We start from the raw sequence: 26730 nt of genomic DNA, 5'->3' as shown, positions 1-26730 counted from the left end.
TTACTAATGCTGCAGAAATTTGCTTTAAAGCAGTATCCAAATCCATTGGATGTAGTGATCACAATACAGTAGCCATATCTAGGAAAACCAAAGTTCCAAAGGCTGGGCCTAAAATAGTGTATAAGAGGTCATACAATAAGTTTTGTAGTGATTCCTATGTTGTTGATGTAAAGAATATTTGTTGGTCCGTGGAGTGTAATGACGAGCAATCAGACGCTGCACTTGACACATTGTCAAGTCGGAAGTTTACATACACCTTAGCCAAATACAGTTAAACTCAGTTTTTCATCATTCCTGACATTTAATCCTCGTAAAAATTCCCTGTCTTAGGTCAGTTAGGATCACCACTTCATTTTAAGAATGTGAAATGTCAGAATAATAGTAGAGAGAAGGATTTATTTCAGCTTTTATTTCTTCTATCACATTCCCAGTGGGTCAGAAGTTTACATACACTCAATTAGTATTTGGTAGCATTGCCATTAAATTGTTTAACTTGAGTCAAACGTTTCGGGTAGCCTTCCACAAACTTCCCACAATAAGTTGGGTGAATTTTGGCCCATTCCACCTGACATAGCAGGTGAAACGGAGTCAGGTTTGTAGGCCTCTTTGCTCGCACATGCTTTTTCAGTTCTGCCCACAAAATGTCTATAGGATTGAAGTAAGAGCTTTGTGATGGCCACTCCAATACCTTGACATTGTTGTCCTTAAGCCATTTTGCCACAACTTTGGAAGTATGCTTGGGGTCATTGTCCATTTGGAAGACCCATTCTTGACCAAGCTTTAACCTCCTGACTGATATCTTGAGATGTTGCTTCAGTATATCCACATAATTTTCCTCCCTCATGATGCCATCTAGTTTGTGAAGTGCACCAGTCCCTCTTGCAGCAAAGCACCCCCACAACATGATGCTATGTCGATATAGGACTCGTTTTACTGTGGATATAGATACTTTTGTACCTGTTTCCTCCAGCATCTTCACAAGGTCCTTTGCTGTTGTTCTGGGATTGATTTGCACTTTTCGCACCAAAGTTTGTTCCTCTCTAGGAGACAGAACGCGTCTCCTTCCTGAGCGGTATGACGGCTGAGTGGTCCCATGGTGTTTATACTTGCGTACTTTTGTTTGTACAGATGAACGTGGTACCTTCAGGCGTTTGGAAATTGCTCCCAAGTATGAACCAGACTTGTGGAGGTCTACAATTTCTTTCTGAGGTCTTGGCTGATTTGTTTTGATTTTCCCATGATGTCAAACAAAGAGGCACTGCGTTTGAAGGTAGGCCTTGAAATACATCCAGAGGTACACCTCCAATTGACTCAAATGATGTCAATTAGCCTATCAGAAGCTTCTAAAGCCATGACATAATTTTCTGGAATTTTCCAAGCTGTTCAAAGGCACAGTCAACTTACTGTATGTAAACTTCTGACCCACTGGAATTGTGATACATTGAATTATAAGTGAAATAATCTGTCTGAAAACAATTGTTGGAAAAATTACTTGTCATTCACAAAGTAGATGTCATAACCGACTTGCCAAAACTATAGTTTGTTAACAAGAAATGTGTGGAGTGGTTGAAAAACGAGTTTTAATGACTCCAACCTAAGTGTATGTAAACTTCCGACTTCAACTGTATGAAATTGCTTATCTCATTTACTAATAAACATGCACCCATTAAGAAAATGGTTGTATAGACACCTAAATTGCAGTGGATTGATGATTAATTGAAAAATGGTTTGGTTGAGAGGGATGAGGGAAAAGGAATGACAAATAAGTCTGCTTTGCCGACGTACTGCAAATTGAGAAATCATGTGACTAAACTGAATAAAAAGAAGAAACAAAGAAAAATGACATGAAGAATGATAGTAAAAAGCTTTGGAGCACCTTAATTTACATTTTGGGCAAAAAGGCAAACTCAGCTCCAACATTTATTGAATCAGATGGCTCATTCATCACAAAACCCACTGATATTGCCAACTACTTGAATGAAATTTTCACTGGAAAGATGATCAAACTTAGGCATGACATGCCAGCAACAAACGCTAACAATACACATCCAAGTATATCTAACCAAATTATGAAATACAACCATTGTAATTTTGAATATTGACATGTTGAACGCACCAAGCTGTCTTTCTAAACCACTGGCACACATCTCGGACACCCATCCATACCCCACAAGACATCTCTTCACGCTCCCCAAGTCCGGAACAGACTATGGGAGTCGCACAGTACTACATAAAGCCATGACTACATGGAACTCTATTCTACATCAAGTGACTCATGCAAGCAGTAGAATTTGATTTAAAAACGGATTAAAAATACACCTTATGGAACAGCAGGGACTGTGAAGCAAGACAAACCTAGGCTCAGACACATGCATACACACACACGATAACATACGCACTATACACACACGTACACATGGATTTTGTGTTGTAGATATGTCGTAGAAGAGTAGGGACCTGAAGGCACATACTTAATGTGTTGTAAAATCTATTGTAAATGTATCGTAATGTTTTTAAAATGGTATAACTGCCTTAATTTTGCTTTACCCCAGTAAGAGTCGCTGCTGCAAATGGTGATCCTTAATAAATATAAATACAAATGTAGTCTTGGTAAGCAACACTAGTGTATATTTGGCCTTGTGTTTTAGGTTACTGTCCTGCTGAAAGGTGAATTTGTCTCCCAGTGTCTGGTTCAGTCTGAAAGCAGACTGAACCAGGTTTTCCTCTAGGATTGTGCATGTGCTTAGCTCTCTCCATTTCTTTTTATCCCCCCAAAAAATACCTAGTCCTTGCAGATGACAAGCATTCTCGTAAGATGATGCAGCCACCAATATGCTTGAAAATGTGGCGAGTGGTACTCAGTGATGTCTTGAGTTGGATTTGCCCCAAAAATAACACTTTGTATTCAGGATATAAAGTTAATTTCTTTGCCATATTCTTTGCACTTTTACTTTAGTTCCTTGTTGCAAACAGGAAGCATGTTTTGGAATATTTGTATTCTGTACAGGCTTCCTTCTTTTCACTCTTTCATTTAGGTTACTATTGTGGAGTAACTACAATGTTGATCCAGCCTCAGTTTTCTCCTATCACAACCATTAAACTCTAACTGTTTTAAAGTCACCATTGGCCTCGTGGTGAAATCCCTGAACGCTTTCCTTCCTCTCCAGGCAACCGAGTTAGGAAGGACGCCTGTATCTTAATAGCGAATGGGATTATTGATACACCACCCAAGGTGTAATTAATAACTTCACCATGCTCAAAATGATATTCAATGTTTGCATTTTTTTCTACATTTCTTTCTTTGCGAGGCATTAGAAAACCTCCCTGGTCTTTGTAGTTGAATCATTGTTTAAAAGTCACTGCTCGACTGAGAGACCTTACAGATAATTGTATGTGTGGGGTACAGAGATGAGGTAAGCATTTAAAATCACGTTGAACACTATTATTGCACACAGAGTGAGTCCATGCAACTTATTATGTGACTTGTTAAGCACATTTTTACTCCTGAACTTACTTATGCTTGCCATAACGAAGCGATTGAAAACGTATTGACTTTTCATTTTTTCTAAAAACATAATTCCACTTTGACATTATGGGGTATTGTGTGTAGGCCAGTGACACACAATCTCAATTTAATCAATTTAAAATGCGGGCTGTAACACAACAAAATGTGGAAAAAGTCATGTGGTTTGAATACTTTCTGAATGCACTGTGTTTGAGTGTGTGTGACTGTTTATATGCCTACGTTTGTGGGCCTTCGTTTGTTTATTAGTGTCTGTGTCTGACTGACTGAGACATCATTTCTGTGTGCAGTCAGTCTGTTCTTTTGTTTTATTTAGTGCTTGGCTGCGATGCGTGGTTTTGATGAAGAATAGCCTAGCTGAAGGAGGCTGGCTGAGTGAAGTCAAGTCAGTCGTGTGTCTGTGTGTCTGTGCTACTGTACATAGCTCTTGTGTTCCTAACTCAGCCATTGTTATTTAATTACCAAGGCAAAGGAATCCGTAGACTCACTTTAGCTCTTGCACCACTTAAACTCTAGAATAGAATAGTCACGATATAATAAACTGGCTGGGTACCTAACTACTTTGGCTACTTTGACATTTGCTTTATCATAGAAATACAGAAGAATAATATCAAGCTGTGCAAAGATGTAGTAAATCTGAAGTTCCCCTCCCCAACTCCTTTCATTCTCCTCTCCTCCTCTCTGCTTTCCGTGGGCGTGCCAGGCTCTCCATCTCACCTGTGTGTGTAATCCAGGGAGATTTGTTCAGATTATAGGCTTTTAACACGTTCACTCTGACAGGATTACTAGTTTGGGAATGGGAGGGCACTCTCGTCAATCCTAAATCCCGCCAGAAACACACATTCATCCCTACACTCACACACAAAAATGAGAGAGGGGATAATGAATGAATGAATGAATGAAAAATAAGTGGAAGGGAAAGAGTAAGAGAAAAAAAATAACAAATGATGCGGCGAGGAGGGGAGAGGTACTTTACTGAAGACTGGTAGTGATTACAGATCAGAGAGGAGGGGAGAGGTACTTTACTGAAGACTGGTAGTGATTACAGATCAGAGAGGAGGGGAGAGGTACTTTACTGAAGACTGGTAGTGATTACAGATCAGAGAGGAGGGGAGAGGTACTTTACTGAAGACTGGTAGTGATTACAGATCAGAGAGGAGGGGAGAGGTACTTTACTGAAGACTGGTAGTGATTACAGATCAGAGAGGAGGGGAGAGGTACTTTACTGAAGACTGGTAGTGATTACAGATCAGAGAGGAGGGGAGAGGTACTTTACTGAAGACTGGTAGTGATTACAGATCAGAGAGGAGGGGAGAGGTACTTTATTGAAGACTGGTAGTGATTACAGATCAGAGAGGAGGGGAGAGGTACTTTACTGAAGACTGGTAGTGATTACAGATCAGAGAGGAGGGGAGAGGTACTTTACTGAAGACTGGTAGTGATTACAGATCAGAGAGGAGGGGAGAGGTACTTTACTGAAGACTGGTAGTGATTACAGATCAGAGAGGAGGGGAGAGGTACTTTACTGAAGACTGGTAGTGATTACAGATCGGAGATGAGAGGAGAGGTACTTTACTGAAGACTGGTAGTGATTACAGATCAGAGAGGAGGGGAGAGGTACTTTACTGAAGACTGGTAGTGATTACAGATCAGAGATGAGAGGAGAGGTACTTTACTGAAGACTGGTAGTGATTACAGATCAGAGATGAGAGGAGAGGTACTTTACTGAAGACTGGTAGTGATTCTAGACCAGTATTCAGACCCCTTGACTTTTTCCATTACAGCCTTATTCTAGACATTTTTGCTAATGTATTGAGAGAAAAAAACTGAAATATTACATTTACATAAGTGTTCAGACCCTTTACTCAGTACTTTGTTGAAACACCTTTGGCAGTCTTGAGTCTTCTTTGGTATGACACTACAAGCTTGGCACACCTGTATTTGAGGAGTTTCTCCAATTCTTCTCTGCCGATCCTCTCAAGCTCTGTCAGGTTGGATGGGGAGCATCGCTGCACAGCTATTTTCAGGTCTCCCCAGAGATGTTTGATTGGGTTCAAGTCCGCGCTCTGGCTGGGACACTCAAGGACATTCAGAGACTTGTCCCAAAGTCACTCCTGCATTGTCTTGGCTGTGTTCTTAGGGTCGTTGTCCTGTTGGAAGGTGAACCTTCTCCCCAGTCTGAGGTCCTGAGTGTTCTGGAGCAGGTTTTCATCACGGATCTGTCTATTCTTTGCTCCGTTCATCTTTGCCTCGATCCTGACTAGTCTCACAGTCCAAACTTCCATTTAAGAATGATGGAGGCCACTGTGTTATTGGGGACCTTCAATGCTGCGGAAATGTTTTGGTAACCTTCCCCAGATCTGTGCCTCGACACTATCCTGTCTCGGAGCTCTACGGACAATTCCTTCGACCTCATGGCTTGGTTTTTGCTCTGAAATGCACTGTCAACTGTGGGACCTTATATAGACAGGTTTGTGCCTTTCCAAGTCATGTCCAATCATTTGAATTTACCACAGGTGGACTCCAATCAAGTTGTAGAAACATCTCAAGGATGATCATTGGAAACAGGATGTACCTGAGCTCAATTTCGATTCTCATAGCAAAGGGTTTGAATACTTATGTAAATGTAATATTTCTTTCTTTCTTTTTTTTAAATAAATTTGCAACAATTTCTAAACACCTGTTTTTGCTTTTTCATTATGGGGAATTGTGTTTTTTAATCCATTTTTGATTGAGGCTGTAACATAACAGAATGTGGAGAAAGGGAAAGGGTCTGAATACTTTCCGAATGCACAATATGTGCTGCAGTAATGAGAGTGTGAGCAGCGGGAATGGCGCCTGCTGCAAGCCACTGCCATGGTTAATTCATGAGGCCCACTTAAGACAGGGGCCCGTGCCTCGCTGAGGTATTATTTATTTATTTTCCTCCCTAATTTCGTGGTATCCAATTGGTAGTTAGTCTTGTCTCATCGCTGCAACTCCCGTACGGACTCGGGGGAGGCGAAAGTTCGAGAGCCGTGCGTCCTCTGAAACATAACCCAACCAAGCCAAGCCAAGCCGCACTGCTTTTTGACACAATGCCAACTTAACCCGGAAGCCAGCCGCACTATTCCGCTGAGGAAACACCGTGCACCTGGCGACTGTGTCAGCAGGCACTGCGCCCGGCCCGCCACAGAAGTCGCTAGTGCGCGATGGGACAAGGACATCCCTGCCGACCAAACCCTCCTCTAACCCGGGCGATGCTGGGCCAATTGTGCACCGCCCCATGGGTCTCCCGGTCACGGCTGGCTGCGACAGAGCCTGGACTCGAACCCAGAATCTCTAGTGGCACAGCTAGCACTGTGATGCAGTGTCTTAGATCACTGCATCACTCGGGAGGCCTAATGCTTAGGTATTTAACTAGCCACAAACACACACACATGCACTACACACAGACACAGACAGGCACACACGGACACACACTCACAAACTCACAGATTGGCAGTGGTGTAAAGTACTTAAGTAAAACTACTTTAAAGTACTACTTAAGTAGTTGTTTTGGGTATATGGGTTTTTTCTTCACTATTTATATTTTTGCCAAATGTCTGAGTGTTGGAGTGTGACCCTGGCTATCTGTCAAAAATAATTGTGCCATCTGGTTCGCTTAATATAAGGAATTTGAAATGATTTATACTTTTACTTTTGATACTTAGTTTGAAGTCGGAAGTTTATGTACACTTAGGTTGGAGTCATTAAAACTCGTTTTTCAACAACTCCACAAATTTCTTGCAAACAAACTATAGATTTGGCAAGTCGGTTAGGACATCTACTTCGTGCATGACACAAGTAATTTTTCCAACAATTGTTTTCAGACAGATTATTTCACTTATAATTCACTGTATCACAATTCCAGTGGGTCAGAAGTTTACATATACTAAGTTGACTGTGCCAGCTTGGAAAATTCCAGAAAATTATGTCATGGCTTTAGAAGCTTCTGATAGGCTAATTGACATCAGTTGAGTCAATTGGAGGTGTACCTCTGGATGTATTTCAAGGACTACCTTCAAACTCAGTGCCTCTTTGCTTGACATCATGGGAAAATCAAAAGAAATCAGCCAAGACCTTAGAAAACAATTGTGGACCTCCACAAGTCTGGTTCATCCTTGGGAGCAATTTCCAAACACCTGAAAGTACCACGTTCATCTGTACAAACAGTAGTACGCAAGTATTAACACCATGGGACCACTCAGCTGTCATACCGCTCAGGAAGGAGACATGTTCTGTCTCATAGAGATGAACGTACTTTGGTGCGAAAAGTGTAAATCAATCCCAGAACAACAGCAAAGGACCTTGAGAAGATGTTGGAGGAAACAGGTACAAAAGTATCTATATCCACAGTAAAACGAGTCCTATATTGACATAACCTGAAAGGCTGCTCAGCAAGGAAGAAGCCACTGCTCCAAAACCGCCATAAAAAAGCCAGACTACGGGTTACAACTGCACATGGGGACGAAGATCGTATTTTTTGGAGAAATGTCCTCTGGTCTGATGAAACAAAAATATAACTGTTTGACCATAATGACCATTGTTATGTTTGGAGGAAAAAAGGGGAGGCTTGCAAGCCAAAGAACACCATCCCAACCGTGAAGCACGGGGGTGGCAGCATCCCATCATGGGGGTGCTTTGCTGCAGGAGGGACTGGTGCACGTCACAAAATAGATGGCATCATGAGGGAGGAAAATTATGTGGGTATATTGAATCAACATCTCAAGACATTAGTCAGGAAGATACAGCTTGGTCGTAAATGGGTCTTCCAAATGGACAATGACCCCAAGCATACTTCCAAATTTTGTGGCAAAATGGCTTAAGGACAACAAAGTCAAGGTATTGGAGTGGCCATCACAAAGTCCTGACCTCAATCTTATAGCCATTTTGTGGGCAGAACTGAAAAAGCGTGTGCGAGCAAGGAGGCCTACAAACCTGACTCAGTTACACCAGCTCTGTCAGGAGGAATGGGCCAAAATTCACCCAACTTATTATGGGAAGCTTGTGGAAGGCTACCCGAAACGTTTGACTCAAGTTAAACAAGTTAAACAATTTAAAGGCAATGCTACCAAATACTAATTGAGTGTATGTAAACTTCTGACCCACTGGGAATGTGATGAAAGAAATAAAAGCTGAAATAAATCATTTTCTCTACAATCATTGTCATTTGACATTCTTAAAATAAAGTGGTGATCCTAAGTGACCTAAGACAGGGATTTTTTACTAAGTTTAAATGTAATGAATTGTGAAAAACTGGGTTTAAATGTATTTGGCTAAAGTGTATGTAAACTTCTGACTTCAACTGTAAGTACATTTTAGCAATTCCATTTACTTTGATACTTAAATATATTTAAAGGTATCTTTACTTTTCCTCAAATATGACAATTGAGTACTTTTTCCATCACTGCTGATTGACAGGACAGATCTCTGTCTGGGAGGAGAAACACCAGAGAAACACACCAAATACACATGAGAGAGAATATATATGGGAACAGCAAAACCAAAGATGTGGCAATTAACCAGAGCTAAAGCGAGAGAGACAGTTAGGATGTGTGATGGAATCACAATAAGATGGAATGGATAAAGGAAAGGGAACATTTCAGAGAAAAAGAGTGGTTAAGATTGAAAATAAAGTGAGCGAGATAGAATGTGTGTGTGAGAGAGAGCGAGAGATTGCCATGTCTTCCAGAGAAGGAGAGAAAGTGACAGTGAGAGTTTTTCAGATAGAAAATTATAAAGAATGATAGGGAGAGAGACGATGATAAAGAGGAAGAGGGAGAGAGACGATGATAAAGAGGAAGAGGGAGAGAGACGATGATAAAGAGGAAGAGGGAGAGAGACGATGATAAAGAGGAAGAAGGAGAGAGATGAAGAGGAAGAAGGAGAGAGATGATGATAAAGAGGAAGAGGAAGAGAGACGATGATAAAGAGGAAGAGGAAGAGAGACGAAAATAAAGAGGAAGAGGGAGAGAGACGATGATAAAGAGGAAGATGAAGAGAGATGATGATGAAGAGGGAGAGGGATGATGATGAAGAGGGAGAGAGATGATGATGTAGAGGAAGAAGGAGAGAGATGATGATGATGAAGAGGGAGAGAGATGATGATGTAGAGGGAGAGAGACGACGAGGAAGAGGGAGAGAGATGACGAGGAAGAGGGAGATAGACGATGATGAAGAGGGAGAGAGACCATGAAGAGGAAGAGGGAGAGAGACGATGATGAAGAGCAAGAGGGAGAGAGACGATGATGAAGAGGTAAGAGTGTGAGAGACGATGATGAAGAGGAAGGGTGTGAGAGACGATGAAGAGGGTGAGAGACGATGACGAAGAGGGAAAGAGACGATAAGGAAGAGGAAAAGTGAGAGAGACGACGAGGAGAGGGCGAAAGAGAGAGATGATGATGAAGAGGAAGGAGAGGGACGATGATGAAGAGGAAGAGGGAGAGAGACGATAAGGAAGAGTGTGAGAGACGATGATGAAGAGGGAGAGAGACGAGGATGAAGAGGGATAGAGACAATGAGGAAGCGGAAGAGGGAGAGAAAATATGAGGAGGGAGAGTGACGATGATGAAGAGGAAGGAGAGAGACTAGACCTGTAACAATGATGATGAAGAGGAAGATATATGATGATGAAGAGGAAGAGATACGATGATGAAGAGGGAGAGGGATGAAGAGGAAAAGGGAGATAGACGATGATAAAGAGGAAGAGGGAGAGGGAGAGAGACGATGATAAAGAGGGAGAGAGACGATGATGAAGAGGGAGAGAGACGATGATGAAGAGGGAGAGAGACGATGATGAAGAGGAAGGACAGGAATGAAGAGGAAGAGGGAGAGAGACGATAAGGAAGAGTGTGAGAGACGATGATGAAGAGGAAGAGTGAGAGACGATGATGAAGAGAAAGAGTGTGAAAGACGAGGATGAAGGAGAGAGACGAGGATGAAGAGGGAGAGAGACGATGAGGAAGAGGGAGAGAGACGATGATGAAGAGGAAGGAGAGAGACTAGACCTGTAACGATGATGAAGAGGAAGAGAGACGATGATAAAGAGGGAAAGGGACGAAGAGGGAGAGAGATGATGATGAAGAGGAAAAGGGAGATTGAAGAGGAAGAAGGAGAGACGATGAAGAGGAAGAAGGAGAGAGAAGATGAAGAGGGAGAGAGACGATGATGAAGAGAGACAGAGAGAAAGAGTGTGTCTCAGACCAACTGTCATCACCGTCATGTCTTCCAGATGATTTACCGGTGATCTGGACTAGAAGTGGAGCATCAGCACTAAGACAACCAGGACAGGGTGTCGCTCTCAGTTCACCACGGCGAATGGGGCGATGTCACACCCACAGATCATCAGCTGCCCATTCCCATCTGCCGCTAGTGTTGTCTTAGTGATAGTTCTGTTTTGTCATGCAATGTAGCTCTGGCTCTGGTCCAATGTCCACACTAGTGGATGCTCTCCTAAGACCTAAGTACTGTTGCCCCGGATCCATACAGTTTGTTACAATGCAGAGGGTTGTGAGTTTGCGACCAGGCGGGATGGAATTATTCTATCTAGTGATGCACCGATATGACATTTTTGGCCGATTTTGCCGATCCGAATCTGATGCTTTCCTTGCCAAAAACCCTGATACCGATAACCGATATTTCAAATTTTAGGGGCCTTTTAAGCATTCTAGTACAGTTAAATAGTTAACACACACACATAGACGCAGCGGTGTAAGGCACTGCATCTCAGTGCAAGAGGTGTGGTTCGAATCCAGGCTGTATCACATCCGGCTGTGATTGGGAGTCTCATAGGGTGTCGCACAATTGGCCTAGCGTCGTCCGGGTTTGGCCGGGGTAGGCCATCATTGTAAATAAGAATTTGTTCTTAACTGACTTGTCTAGTTAATTAAACGTTACACGCACACACACGCACACACACACACACACACCACACTGACCAAAGTTATTTTGTTTTGCTGGTAATGTCCCCATTAATCAAAACCTATTTCTTTCACTTACTTGCTGTGCTCTTTTGTTGTTCTTTTGTTCAGTTGTTTCATTCTCAACCAGGATTTCTATGGAACACAGTTTGGGTCTTTGCGTGTCAAAAAATATACTATTTAACACAATTTGACCTGTCAAATAACACTATTTGATGTGTCAAATAAGCTTGTTCACCAATCAGGACCTGAATATGACTGCACATTACATAATAATTCAACGCGTTCATAAACATTTTTACGCAGTTATTATGGATTGATTACACTATCATTCGTATTTCATATGTCACAACGATTTATCGATACGTATGCTATGATGCTGGTAAAGTTGTCTTGCGCACCTACAGTTCTGATCATATAAAAAAGCTAGCCCTCTCATGGATGCAAACAATGTTCTTCCCCAAAAACACACATAATCTGTCAGTAGCTATAGTTAGCTAGCTAGCTATATAGCTAGGTATCATCATCTAAAATAATAACCCTAATTTATAAGACAGTTCTTATTTGATGGTGGTCAGACCCATCTATGTGAAGCTAGCCACAATAACGATTAGCCACAATATTGGACTTTGCGGTTAGCCTTCAAAGTAAAAGTATGGCATAATTCTACTATTTGTATTCCATTGCATCACTGTCAATGACATACGTTTATTTTGAAGGCAAACCGCAAATTCCATTATTGTGCCTAATCCTTATTGTGGCTAGCTTCACAACACGTAACCCGGTCCGGTCGAGCCTCACTAGCTAGATTAAGCTAGCTGGCTGCTTATAACGTTAGCTTTGAGCCACGTGGTTAAGTAGCTGGCTAGCTATTTATTTTCATGAGCTGAAGTTTAATTTCAACAGGCGAACAACAAGTGGCAACCTAGCTAATACTTACAAGTATTCCTAAATCATTGCTAAGAATAGTGAAAATGACTGCAGTTTTTACTGGTCATTGTTTTCAGGCTGGTTGTATTGGTGCTAGCTAGGTACCAAGCTAAAGCTAGCTACCCCAGACGTTTTATTACCAACATGGTATTGTAAACACATCGTTCGTGGCCGGTGTTTGCTTGTTTCCTGACTTTTTTGTACAGCTTTGACAGTGTTACTGTATATTTTTTGACACGCAAAGACCCAAACGGCGTTCCATAGTATGTATGTCATGAAGCTAATAGCAGTGACGCTATTACTGTGTAACTCCGGTAGGGCAACATCGGAAAAGTAGTGTTAACCGGTGCTCGACCAGTCGGCGAAAGCTAACATCACCCATGACAGAGAACGGTTGATTGTCAATGAATTCAAGGGCAATGAATTCCATTATCTTGGCTTTATTGGATTTCGCCTTTGAGTTGTCTCGCTGAAATGTTGTTACTCTTTCAAATGACTGCTCGACTTGTTGATTGCTTGATCAACACAGCAGACATTGTGGGCTAGTTTAGGTATGCTGTGTTTCACGTATAGTGAAACATTTTACGTGGCGTCATTACGTCATGTAGTTTCGTTATATAGGTATGCACGTCAGCTTTGACATCGGTTTTGCACATCGGGCTTTGAACTAGACTTCGGCCGATACCGATGTTGGCATTTTTAGCTAATATCGTCCGATTCCAATATGTTCATCCCTAATTCTGTCACAGGCATACCACTTAGAATGAAGAAGTGTATTCGACTCATTTTCCCCTATAGTCTATTGCAGTGTTTAGTTGAATTTCATTCTTGTCACCAGTGATATACTGTAATATATGTTATATTATTGGTTATATTTTATGTTGTAAAGTTAAAATGCAGTGGTAAGCTAAATCCCAAGAATAAAATCTAAATGCAGTGGATGTGTTAAGGATGCAGCCAGCAGCTGTGCAGATATTGCATTCAAAGTTAATTAATGTAATCTTGAGAGAGCGAGAGAGAGAGAGATGCAGAATGAGAGGCATTTAAGGAGGAATGGAGTGCGTGTGAGTTTGCATGTGCATGTGTTCTTCTCTGTGTGTGGTAGTATCTGGAACGCTGGGCCTGAGATGGAGAGGGAGGGAGAAAGTAGAAGAGGGAGAGAGAGAGAGAGTCAGTGTGTTAATTCATTCATTGGCAAGATACAGTAGGCCGCTCGCTCTCCTTTCTCCGTGTCTCCATCTTCCTCTCCTCTTTCTCTTTACCGCTCCAGTAATGGCTCCATCAGGACAGTGCCAGGCTGGGTCTGTGTCAAAGCTGATGGGGCCCTCGATGCCCCCTTTGTCTCACCCTTCTTCCTCTCCTCCCTCTATCCCTCTCTCTTTGATGGAGTCAGCCCAATCATGAGGCCCTAGGAGATGAACCGTGACTGATGAAATATCAACCGCATACGGGGATCACGTTGCAACCGCAGTCAGCCTGTGCTGCTGTGGTGAGGGGGATGGAGGGAGGAAGAGAGTTGGATTGGTGGGTGGATGGATGGATGGAGATAGATGAAGAGGAGGTGGGAGGAGATTAATGAAATGAGTAGGCCATAGGTAGGGGAGTTAAATGTGGACACACACACACACTGTAACACTCTTCTTCAGGATCGGTGGGTCCCCTGCAGGATGGTTGAGCTAACGTAGGCTAATGCGATTAGCATGAGGTTGTAAGTAACAAGAAAACTTCCCAGGACAAAGACATATCTGATATTGGCAGAAAGCTAAATTAACAAAGATTTTTGTTAATCTAACTGCACTGTCCAATTTACAGTAGATATTACAGTGAATTAACACAATACTATTGTTTGAGGAGAGTGCACAGTTTTGAACATTAAAAGTTATTAATAAACAAATTAGGCACATTAGGGCGGTCTTGATGCAACATTTTGAACAGAAATGCAATGGTTCATTGGATCAGTCTAAAACTTTGCACATACACTGCTGCCATCTAGTGACCAACATTTTTATTGCACCTGGGCTGGAATAATACATTATGGCCTTTCTCTTGCATTTCAAAGATGATTGTACAAAAAAAAAAATGTTTTTTTCTTTGTATTATCTTTTACCAGATCTATTGTGTTATATTCTCCTACATTCCTTTCACATTTACACCAACTTCAAAGTGTTTCCTTTCAAATGGTACCAAGAAAATGCCTATCCTGGCTTCAGGGCCTGAGCTACAGGCAGTTAGATTTGGGTATGTCATTTTAGGCGAATTTTTTTTTAAAGGGGCCGATCCTTAATCCTTAATACAAATCCTTAATACAAATCAAAATATATATTTTTTGCATTTGTCACATGCACCGAATACAACAGTTGTAGACCTTACATTGAAATGCTTACTTACAAGCCCTTAATCTTATGGATGCAATCCCGGTAACGGGATGACATGACAACAGCTAGTGAAAGTGTAGGGCGCCAAATTCAAAACAACAGAAATCTCATAATTAAAATTCCTCAGTCATACATGTGTCTTATACCATTTTAAAGGTAATCTTGTTGTTAATCCCACCAAAGTGTCCGATTTCAAATATGCTTTTCAGCGAAAGCACTACAAACAATTATGTTAGGTCACCACCAAACCACAATAAGCACAGCCATTTTTCCAGCGAAAGATAGCAGTCACAAAAAGCACAAATAGAGATAAAAATGTATCACTAACCTTCAATGATCTTCATCAGATGACACTCATAGGACTTCATGTTACACAATATAACATAATAAATAAATAAAACAACAAAACATGTATGTTTTGTTTGATAAAGTTCATATTTATATAAAAAAATCTGAGTTTACATTGGCGCGTTACATTCACTAGTTCCAAAAACATCCAGTGATAGTCCATAGCCACATCGTTTCAACAGAAATACTCATCATAAATGTAGATGATAATACAAGTTATACACATGGAATTATAGATATACCTCCCCTTAATGCACATATGTCAGAGTCAAGGCCCGCGAGAAGGTTTTTTACGGCCCCTGGGATGATCTTGATTTATTATTAGAACCGGCCCGCAGACCGCAGCAAGCCGGCAGCCCGCAGATCTTTTACACGCACCAATACTACATTTCCCACAATGCAACGGTGACGCACCGAGCAGTAGGCTGCTTCATTTCAATATTTATTGGCACAGCAGTCGTCAGCATCACAGTAAAATTAACTTTCAGATACCCATCAAAAATGGCAAAACGGAAGGTGGACACTGAGAACCGGGGGTTTCAAACAAGGTGGGAGTCGGAGTATATGTTCACGGAGGTAGCTGGAAAACCTGTGTGTCTTCTGTGTGGAGAAAGTGTGGCGGTACTGAAAGAGTATAATCTGAGACGACATTATGAAACGAAACACGCGGACAAAAACAAGAATATGGACATGGAACAAAGGCTACAAAAGGCAGAGGAATTAAAACGAGGCCTCAAATCTCGACAGGCTCTGTTCAAAAAAGCCAAATCACAAGGCCAGGCTGCTGTCAAAGCCAGTTTTATTTTGGCAGAAGAGATCGCTAAATCAGCCCGGCCATTTACGGAGGGGGATTTCATCAAAAACTGCATGATTAAAGTTTGTGACGAAGTTTGCCCAGAAAAAAGGCAACTCTTTTTAAATGTGAGTCTGAGCAGAAACACCATTGCCGAGAGAGTAGACCAGTTGTCCATCAATCTAAAAGAGCAGCTTGTGAAAAAGGGAAAAGATTTCATTGCATATTCCTTGGCTGTGGATGAGAGCACCGACATTTCTGACATTGCCCAGTTGTCAATTTTCATCCGCGGAGTGGACTCCAGCCTAAGCGTGACAGAGGAGTTTTTGGCTTTACGTCCTATGCATGGCACAACTACGGGGCATGATTTGTATGAAGAGGTGTCAAGATGTGTAAATGAGATGGAGCTGCCTTGGGAAAAACTCGTGGGTTTGACAACCGACGGAGCACCTGCGATGTGTGGACACAGGAGCGGACTGGTGGCGAAGATACGGGAAAAGATGCAAGAGGAAAACGCGACAGGTGAGCTGACAGCTTATCATTGTATCATACACCAGGAAGCGTTGTGCGGTAAAGCCTTGAAAATGGAGCATGTAATGAGCATCATCACGCGCACAGTTAACTTTATCAGAGCCAAAGGTTTGAATCACCGCCAGTTCAAGGCATTTCTGACGGAGTTAGAAACGGAGCATGGTGATTTGCCTTATCACACAGAGGTGCGATGGCTAAGCCAGGGAAAGGTGCTTCAAAGATGTTTCGAGCTTCGTGAGGAGATTTGTCTGTTCTTGGACAGCAAAGGGAAAGACACAACACAACTCCGAGACGAAATGTTTCTGTGTGAAATGGCTTTTCTGTGTGACATTACGAGTCATCTGAATGCAATGAACTTGCAGCTGCAGGGTCGGGATCATGTCATCTCTGATATGTACAGTACAGTGAAGGCATTTAAAACCAAACTGACTCTGTGGGAGACGCAGATGCGGAAAGAAAATTTGAGCCACTTTCCCAGCTGCCAGACCATGAAAGAGAAGCTCTCTACCAGTGCGTTCCCGAGCGCACAGTTGGCTGATAAAATAGGTATGCTTGCCGCTGACTTTCGACGCCGATTTGCTGACTTTGAAGCACAAAAAAGCAGGTTGGAACTGCTCGGTAACCCATTTGCTGTTGACGTGGAAAGCTCACCACCAAACCTCCAAATGGAGTTGATTGACCTCCAATGCAATGATGCACTGAGGGCAAAATATGCGGCAGTGGGTGCTGCGGAGTTCGCCCGTTTCCTCCCCGACACAATGCCCCAGCTGCGCATCCAGGCTGCTCAAACGTTGTCTATGTTTGGCAGCACATACCTGTGTGCACAACTGTTTTCTTTGATGAACCTGAACAAAACATCACACAGAAGTCGACTTACTGCTGAACACCTCCACTCAATTCTGAGGATTTCCTCAGCTCAGAGCCTTACCCCGAACATTGATGAACTTGTGGAAAAGATGGGACACCACCAAGTATCACCCTCAACCTCAAACAAGTGAACATTACTGTGCAATCACATATTTAGAGTTTTTACTCAGTTCAAGTTTAAAAGTTAAAGTTTAATATTTGTTTTCACTGCATGTTACTTCTCCTTAAACAAAGTGTTGTTTTTGATTAATAGATTTTTGCACTTTATTTTATTGTATTTCAATCCAATTATATTTTAAAAATATTTCAGTTGAGTGGATGATAGAAAATTGCTATTATTGTTTTTTTCTTTGAAGTAAATTTAGCCCACTTTTGCTAAAATAGAAAATATAGGCTACTGATGGTGCCTTGAATACCGGTTTCTTTCATTTAATGTTCATGTTATGGGGATTTTTATATAAAGGAAATTTGTCTTTTGTGTCTGTTGAAAATTAAAGATTACTGACAGAGCCATAAGAAAATATTGCTTTATTTATCTGATCATATTGGAATATATTTGTTAGGTTTTCAGTAGGTTCAATTAGGTTCACTAGACTATATGCGTCATTTAAAAATTTTTCAATGAACATTCGAACAGTCCGGCCCTCGGCTTGTAGCTAAATTTTTTATTTGGCCCTCCGTCCATTTGACTTTGACACCCCTGCCTTAATGCAACCGCTGTGTCAGATTTCAAAAAAACTTTACGGAAAAAGCAAACCATGCAATAATCTGAGACGAAGCTCAGAACAATAGTCAAATTAGCCGCCATGTTGGAGTCAACAGAAACCAGAAATTACATGATAAATATTCCCTTACCTTTGATGATCTTCGTCAGAATGCACTCCCAGGAATCCCAGGTCCACAATAAATGCTTGATTTGTTCGATAATGTCCGTTATTTATGTCCAAATAGCTACTTTGGTTAGCGCGTTTGGTAAACAATTCCAAAGTCACAAAGTGCGTTCACTAAAACGTGACAAAATGTCCAAAAGTTCCGAAACAGTCAGTAGAAACATGTCAAAAATGGTATAAGAATGTTGTTCAAATATATCTTGAATAACGTTCCAACCGGAGAATTACATTGACTTCAGATGAGCGATGGAACGGAGCTGCCTATCACGTGAACGCGCGTGGTCAAAGAATGTTCACCTCATGGCAGTGGTGACTCATTCCTGTCTCCTTCGGCCCCCCTTCACAGTATAGTCATCAGACAAAGTTCTACAGACTGTTGACATCTAATGGAAGCCGTAGGAAGTGAATACTCATTCATATCTCGCTGTGATTTCAATGGGATCTTGGTTGAAACTCAACCGCCCTCAGAATTTCCACTTCCTGTTTGGATTTTTTCTCAGGTTTTTGCCTGCCATATGAGTTCTGTTATACTCACAGCCATAATTCAAACAGTTTTAGAAACTTCAGAGTGTTTTCTATCCAATACTAATAATAATATGCATATATTAGTAACTGGGACTGAGGAGCAGGCCGTTTACTTTGGGCACCTTTCATCCAAGCTACTCAATACTGCCCCTGCAGCCATAAGAAGTTAACCAACAATGCAGTTTTAAGAAAAATACCTCCCAAAAAAGAAATAAAAGTAACAAATAATTAAAGAGCAGCAGTAAAATAACAATAGCGAGGCTATATACAGGGGGTACCGGTACAGAGTCAATGTGCGGTGGCACCGGTTAGTCAAGATAATTGAGATAATATGTACAGTACATGTAGGTAGAGTTATTAAAGTGACTATGCATAGAAAATAACAGATTAGCAGCAGCGTAATGGAGGGGGGAGGGGCAGTGCAAATAGTCTGGGTAGCCATTTGATTAGATATTCAGGAGTCTTATGGCTTTGGGGTAGAAGCTGTTTAGAAGCCTCTTGGACCTAGACTTGGCGCTCCGGTACTGCTTGCCGTGCCGTAGCAGAGAGAACAGTCTATGACTAGGGTGGCTGGAGTCTTTGACCATTTTCAGGGTCTTCCTCTGACACTGCCTGGTATAGAGTTCCTGAATGGCAGGAAGCTTGGCCCCAAAGATGTACTGGGCCATACACACTACCCTCTGTAGTGCCTTACCAGGCAGTGATGCAACCCATCAGGATGTTCTCGATGGTGCAGCTGTAGAACCTTTTGAGGATCTGAGGACGCATGCCAAATCTTTTCAGTCTCCTGAGGGGAATAGGTTTTGTCGTGCCCTCTTCACGACTGTCTTGGTGTGCTTGGACCATGTTAGTTTGTTGGTGATGTGGATACCAAGGAACTTGAAGCTCTCAACCTGCTCCACTACAGCCCCATCGATGAGAATAGGAGTGTGCTCGGTCCTCCTTTTCCTGTAGTCCACAAGCATCTCCTTTGTCTTGATCACGTTGAGGGAGAGGTTGTTGTTCTTGCACCACATGGTCAGGTCTCTGATCTCCTCCCTATAGGCTGTCTCGTCATTGTCAGTGATCAGGCCTACCACTGCTGTGTCATCGGCAAACTTAATGATGGTGTTGGAGTCGTGCCTGGCCGTGCAGTCATGGGTGAACAGGGGGTACAGGAGGGGATTGAGCACGCACCCCTGAGGTGCCCCCGTGTTGAGGATCAGCGTGGCGGATGTGTTTTTACCTACCCTTACCACCTGGGGTGCGGCCCGTCAAGAAGTCCAGGATCCAGTTGCAGAGGGAGGTGTTCGGTCCCAGGGTCCTTAGCTTAGTGATGAGCTTTGAGGGCACTATGGTGTTGAACGCTGAGCTGTAGTCAATGAATAGCATTCTCACATAGGTGTTCCTTTTGTCCTGATGTGAAAGGGCAGTGTGGAGTGCAATAAAGATTGCATCATCTGTGGATCTTTTGGGGAGGTATGCAAATTTGAGTGGGTCTAGGGTTTCTGGGATAATGGTGTTGATGTGAGCCATGACCAGCCTTTCAATGCATTTCATGGCTACAGATGTGAGTGCTACGGGTCAGTAGTCATTTAGGTAGGTTACCTTAGTGTTCTTGGGCACAGGGACTATGGTGGTCTGCTTGAAACATGTTGTTATTACAGACTCAGACAGAGAGAGGTTGAAAATGTCAGTGAAGACACTTGCCAGTTGGTCAGCACATGTTCGGAGTACACGTCCTGGTAATCCGTCTGGCCCTGCAGCCTTGTGAATGTTGACCTGTTTAAAGGTCTTATTCACATCGGCTGCAGATAGCATGATCACACAGTCGTCTTGAGCAGCTGATGCTCTCATGCATGTTTCAGTGTTACTTGCCTTGAAGCGAGCATAGAAGTTATTTAGCTCGGTTGGTAGGCTCGTGTCACTGGGAAGCTCTCGGCTGTGCTTCCCTTTGTAGTCTGTAATAGTTTGCAAGCACTGCCACATCCGAGCGTCGGAGCCGGTGTAGTACGATTTGATCTTAGTCCTGTATTGATGCTTTGCCTGTTTGATGGTTCGTCGGAGGGCTTCCGGGTTAGAGTCCCGCTCCTTGAAAGTTGCAGCTCTACCCTTTAGCTCAGTGCGGATGTTGCCTGTAATCCTTAGCTTCTGGTTGGGGTATGTATGTACAGTCAATGTGGGGACGACGTCAGCGATGCACTTATTGATGAAGCCAGTGACTGATGTGGTGTGCTCCTCCTCAATGCCATCGGAAGAATCCCGGAACATATTCCAGTCTGTGCTAGCAAAACAGTCCTGTAGCTTAGCATCTGCTTCATCTGACGGTATGTTGTGCTGAGATGTTTTCCATATGTTTCTTACACACTGTCCATTACCTTCAGAATGCAAGACGGATCTTATTTCATCACTGTTCATTAGCTTCAGAATGAAACACAGATCTTATTTCATCACTGTTCATTAGCTTCAGAATGAAACACAGATCTTATTTCATCACTGTCCATCAGCTTCAGAATGAAACACAGATCTTATTTCATCACTGTCCATCAGCTTCAGAATGAAACACAGATCTTATTTCATCACTGTCCATCAGCTTCAGAATGAAACACAGATCTTATTTCATCACTGTTCATTAGCTTCAGAATGAAACACAGATCTTATTTCATCACTGTTCATTAGCTTCAGAATGAAACACAGATCTTATTTCATCACTGTTCATTAGCTTCAGAATGCAACATGGATCTTATTTATTCTCTTTACAGTCTTAACTCAATACTATAAAGCTGGAAGTTAGTATTTTCGAACAGAGTGCAAGGTTTCCCCCTAAAGACAAACTCATGGCAGATCAGGCTAATGGACTAATTGTTCCCAGATCATCCTGACCAAGTAAAGCAATGGCAGATCAACCAGGCAGACGAATCAATCCCGCATCAGGCAGACAGACGGACAGAGAGATGACGGATCAATATCAAATCAGCCCAGATACTCTAAACTATTATTGTCATGCAAACAATCTGTCTCTGTCTGTAAGATGAGATGGTAGGCCTATTACATTTCATTTAGTCATATAGTATTTTTTTGTGTAGGGTGTATATTTCATCTGGTTAGTGTGTAACAGGGTTTAATTGGTTTGTGCATTGGTGAGGATCATGGATCTTATATGAAGGTCTGTGCTTTGCTTTGATGTCATGTTCTCAGGGAGACATTGATGTGATGCAATTTGTTGATTGGATGAATTTCATAACGTTAGCACTCCATAGTCATCAGTATGACTTTGTAGCTGCCGCAAGACTGGGCTGGGAGCTTAGCAGCACAATAGAAGAAGTGGTCTGATGACACAACCAGTCTATTGAGATTAAAGGCTGTCTGTCCGGCCCGCTCAATCAGAGCCCCTCGATCGATTCGCTCCGGGAGCCATGTCTTACTCACCCCTCATCCTCTCTCTCCTCTTCCCTCTCTCACTCTCTCTCCTCTCGCTCTCATCTCTCCTCCCTCTATCGTTGTTGGAGAATCGCAGCCCTGGCCAAGGAGAATGAGACAATGTTCCCTATCGATTAACCAAGTGGCCCTGTACCAGGAGGGGACTGCAGGATGGATAGGCTGCCTATAGGGTGTGTGTGTGGTGTGTGGTGGGTGGGTGGGTTTGGGTTTGTGTGTAGACATTCTGTACTGAACTGTTTCATCACTAAGTGCAAATGTGTTGTCTATGTGTGTCAACTCAAATTCATGACAAAACAGGCTGCATTTGCAATCTTGCTCCTTGGCCTGTATTCTGAGAGAAGCAGAGGAAACCAGGTCCGTGTTCAATAAAGGTTGCTTGTTTGTGACATGTAGACAGGCTGTGCTGAGACACTGTTTCATAATGCATGAGGAGGACAAGACGGGCGGAGCAGGTACACATCCCTCACATCAAATGGACTGATACAAGATAGTGTGGAAAGACAGAGCGAGAGGAGGAGGCAGGAAGCCAGGTTGAGGAAGAATTGGGAAGCACTTGGAGAATCATATTTATGTGGCTTAATGAATACGTGTGGTATATACATAGCCTGCAAATGAATGCTTAAAGTAAAGGTATAGAAAAACATGTTAACATCAAATTGTAACACAGATACATACAGTAGATATGTATATAATATGTATAGATACATAAAGTAGTCAGTGTATAGAATTGGATCTGATATGTTCATTGATGTTGTATTGGTGTGTGTTGATGTGTTTTGATGTTGTATTGGTGTTTATTGATGTGTATTTCTGTTGTATTGATGTTCTATTGTTCTTGTGTTGATGTTGTATTGATGCTGTATTGTTCTTGTGTTGATGTTGTATTGGTGTTGTATTGATGTGTTTTGATGTTTTATTGGTGTTTATTTATGTGTATTTCTGTTGTATTGATGTTGTATTGTTCTTGTGTTGGTGTTGTATTGATGCTGTATTGTTCTTGTGTTGATGTTGTATTGGTGTTGTATTGATGGTGTATTGTTCTTGTGTTGGTGTTGTATTGATGCTGTATTGTTCTTGTGTTGGTGTGTATTGGTGTTGTATTGGTGTTGTGTTGGTGTGTATTGTTCTTGTGTTGGTGTGTATTGATGTTTTATTGGTGTTTATTTATGTGTATTTCTGTTGTATTGATGTTGTATTGTTCTTGTGTTGGTGTTGTATTGATGCTGTATTGTTCTTGTGTTGATGTTGTATTGGTGTTGTATTGATGGTGTATTGTTCTTGTGTTGGTGTTGTATTGATGGTGTATTGTTCTTGTGTTGATGTGTATTGGTGTTGTATTGGTGTTGTGTTGGTGTGTATTGTTCTTGTGTTGGTGTGTATTGGTGTTGTATTGATGTTGTATTGTTCTTGTGTTGATGTGTATTGGTGTTGTATTGATGGTGTATTGTTCTTGTGTTGATGTGTATTGGTGTTGTATTGGTGTTGTGTTGGTGTGTATTGTTCTTGTGTTGGTGTGTATTGGTGTTGTGTTGGTGTGTATTGTTCTTGTGTTGGTGTGTATTGATGTTGTATTGATGTTGTATTGTTCTTGTGTTGGTGTGTATTGATGTTGTATTGTTCTTGTGTTGGTGTGTATTGATGTTGTATTGATGTTGTATTGTTCTTGTGTTGGTGTGTATTGATGTTGTATTGGTGTTGTATTGATCTTGTGTTGGTGTGTATTGGTGTTGTATTGTTCTTGTGTTGGTGTGTATTGGTGTTGTATTGGTGTTGTGTTGGTGTGTATTGGTGTTGTGTTGGTGTTGTGTTGATGGTGTATTGTTCTTGTGTTGATGTGTATTTGTGTTGTATTGCTGTTGTATTGTTCTTGTATTGATGTTATATTGGTGTTGTATTGATGTTATATTGTTCTTGTGTTGATTTGTATTTGTGTTGTATTGATGTTGTATTGTTCTTGTGTTGATGTGTATTGGTGTTGTATTGTTCTTGTGTTGATGTGTATTTGTGTTGTATTGGTGTTGTGTTGATGTGTATTGTTCTTGTGTTGATGTGTATTTGTGTTGTATTGTTCTTGTGTTGATGTGTATTTGTGTTGTATTGGTGTTGTGTTGATGTGTATTGTTCTTGTGTTGATGTGTATTTGTGTTGTATTGATGTTGTATTGTTCTTGTGTTGATGTGTATTGGTGTTGTATTGGTGTTGTGTTGATGTGTATTGGTGTGTATACAGGGCTCATCTGTAAAATAGACCTTGGTCTCAGCATAACTCTCTGTCAAAATAAAGTTTAAATAAATACTAAAACACTGTTAAACAATAACAATAAATACAAATATTTACCCTCTGCAGACTGCACTACCATGACAACTTCCCTAATGCTCTCTCTCGGTAAAACAAGCACCTAGGAACGTGACCCTGCATTTTAAGTGCTCATCTGTCGGGGACGCCCTAGGGTGCACTTGTAAAAATGGACCACCTGCTTGCTTGAATTTAAGCTAAATACTACCGTGTAACTCCCTTTGTCAACTAACCATGTGACAGGCGTTGCAGATTGATATTGTTATTAAATTGGGGTGGTTAAGTTTGTGGTTAGAAGCTTTTTATTAATTGTCAAAACACGATCTCCCTGGGTTATATTTGGGGAGGTTTAGCTGTTGAAATGGAATAATGGGGTTTAGCCCTGCGCAGGGTGTGTGTGTTCTGTGTCCTGTGTGTGCATGTGCTTATGTGTGATCATGTGTATGTTGTATGTTTTTGGGCATGCTCCCCCATTTTGTGTGTGTGTGTGTGTCTGTGTGTGTGTGCGCGTGCAGGCTTCACTGTTAAGCCACACATCTGGGAGCACAGCGGAGATCTGAGAACGTTTTACGGTTCTTTGGTAACATTTCCGAGGGTCTGTGTTTTTGTGTGTGTTACATCCTACAGTTTGTCACAGTGGTATGTTTAGGATGTACGGAAGCTTGTAGCTGCTGCCTGTCGAGTCTAACACAGTCTAGTGTGTACAGGGTGGTCCGCCGTCGTACAGTGATCCTAGGCAGGGCTACAGAGGCACAGAACAGTACAGCTTGTGGTCCTTATCCACATTGACTTAAAGGGACATTACACTTTCAAATCAAAGTTTGTCAGATGTCTAATGTTTAGATGTCCCACGACATTGGTTGTGTAGATCCAGCTATATGCCTCTACCCCCCAAAAATAGAAGGGGTAAACACAAATTAAAAGCAGGAAAACCAGGGAATTAGATGGTGCTAATCTTTTCCATTCATTTGGGGTAGAGGCACATATCTGGATCTACACAACCAATGTGATGGGACGTGGTTTCATCCTGGGATGAGTCCACTTTTGAGGTTAAAAATAATTGAACACATTTTCATTCATAAGTGTAATGTCACTTTATTAAAACATGGAATGAGGAAGGGTTGAGTAACTCCCCAGATAATGTTAATCACTTTGAGATGGAATTGAAGTGCTATACCATTATCATTCATCTCTAAACTTCCACATCTTAATGGCACATTAGGGGAAAACACTTGACTATTTGTTGAAACCCAGTGAAACCGATAGCTTAAGGGGTGGTAGGGTAAGAATGGATCTCTTTGTGTCTTATCACGGGCCTCCCCATGGTACGTGTACCGTCCATTTACCAGATGGGGGAAAAGGCACTAGGGGAAAGAACCACATCATGTTTATTGTGCATGTGATGTGGTGCATCATCAAGCCTATCTCCCGGGCACAGCTGAGATTCATAAAGCTTATCAACCAATTAGAAAGACGGCAGCTATTGGATTTGAATGTTTACACAGCGTTCAATGGCAACAATTTTTGCATATCTCAATTTGGCAGAATTTGACCCTAATCAACCCTAATTGTTTTCTTTTATAGGCATAGATTTCAATGTGTTCTCAGAGTACATTGTGGACATCATTGGCTATCTTGTTCACCTCCAACAATAGCTGTGTCTTATGAGTCACAATGTAAATGATTTAGGCTACTATTTCAGTCTAGCGAAAGACTATGTATCTCTCTGAATCCATTGCACATGGTGTTATTGTAAGATTTGAATGGGCAAACAGATCTTAGGACTGGTGCTGCCTGAGGGCCGTCTTTTATTGGATGAAACGATGAGAAGTACGTTGAGTTCAGGGGCATTGTTCCCCTGGTGTAGTAGTTGCTGCCTGCTGTATGGCTGCTCTAGTGTGTTGTTATTTTTCCTGTGTGGTGATTTGTTGTGTGTAGGGTGTGGGCTCATAAAACCCATACCCCTTTTCATCACGGTGTGTTTATATAAGTTACTCTGTGTCTCTGTCTCATCCAAAAAGTGTGGGTGTGTGTGTGTGTGTTTTGTGTGTGCGCTTGAAGTTCATATGTTTGGTTCCCATAGGCATAGCTAATCGAGTCACTCACTTCCTGGAGGACATGTGTTAGTAAATGGGGATAGATTATCATATGACCGGCTTGTTTTGATAACCGATGGACCGTGTCTGTCTGTCTGTCTGTCTGTCTGTCTGTCTGTCTGTCTGTCTGTCTGTCTGTCTGTCTGTCTGTCTGTCTGTCTGTCTGTCTGTCTGTCTGTCTGTCTGTCTGTCTGTCT

At 41.9% G+C, this 26730-nt stretch overlaps 1 protein-coding gene across 1 annotated transcript in view; it reads left to right on the top strand.

Annotated features, from left to right (window-relative positions):
- The window catches only part of LOC139574427 (alpha-1,3-mannosyl-glycoprotein 4-beta-N-acetylglucosaminyltransferase B), a 178337-nt gene that overhangs the window by 107235 nt on the left and 44372 nt on the right, over window positions 1-26730 (top strand). The gene's annotated exons all lie outside the window — the stretch shown is intronic.

This window comes from Salvelinus alpinus, chromosome 4 (genome assembly GCF_045679555.1).
Source record: "Salvelinus alpinus chromosome 4, SLU_Salpinus.1, whole genome shotgun sequence".
In the NCBI taxonomy this organism is placed as follows: domain Eukaryota; kingdom Metazoa; phylum Chordata; class Actinopteri; order Salmoniformes; family Salmonidae; genus Salvelinus; species Salvelinus alpinus.
The sequence above is the reverse complement of the archived record's forward strand: the minus strand, read 5'-3'. Positions and strand labels throughout refer to the sequence as shown.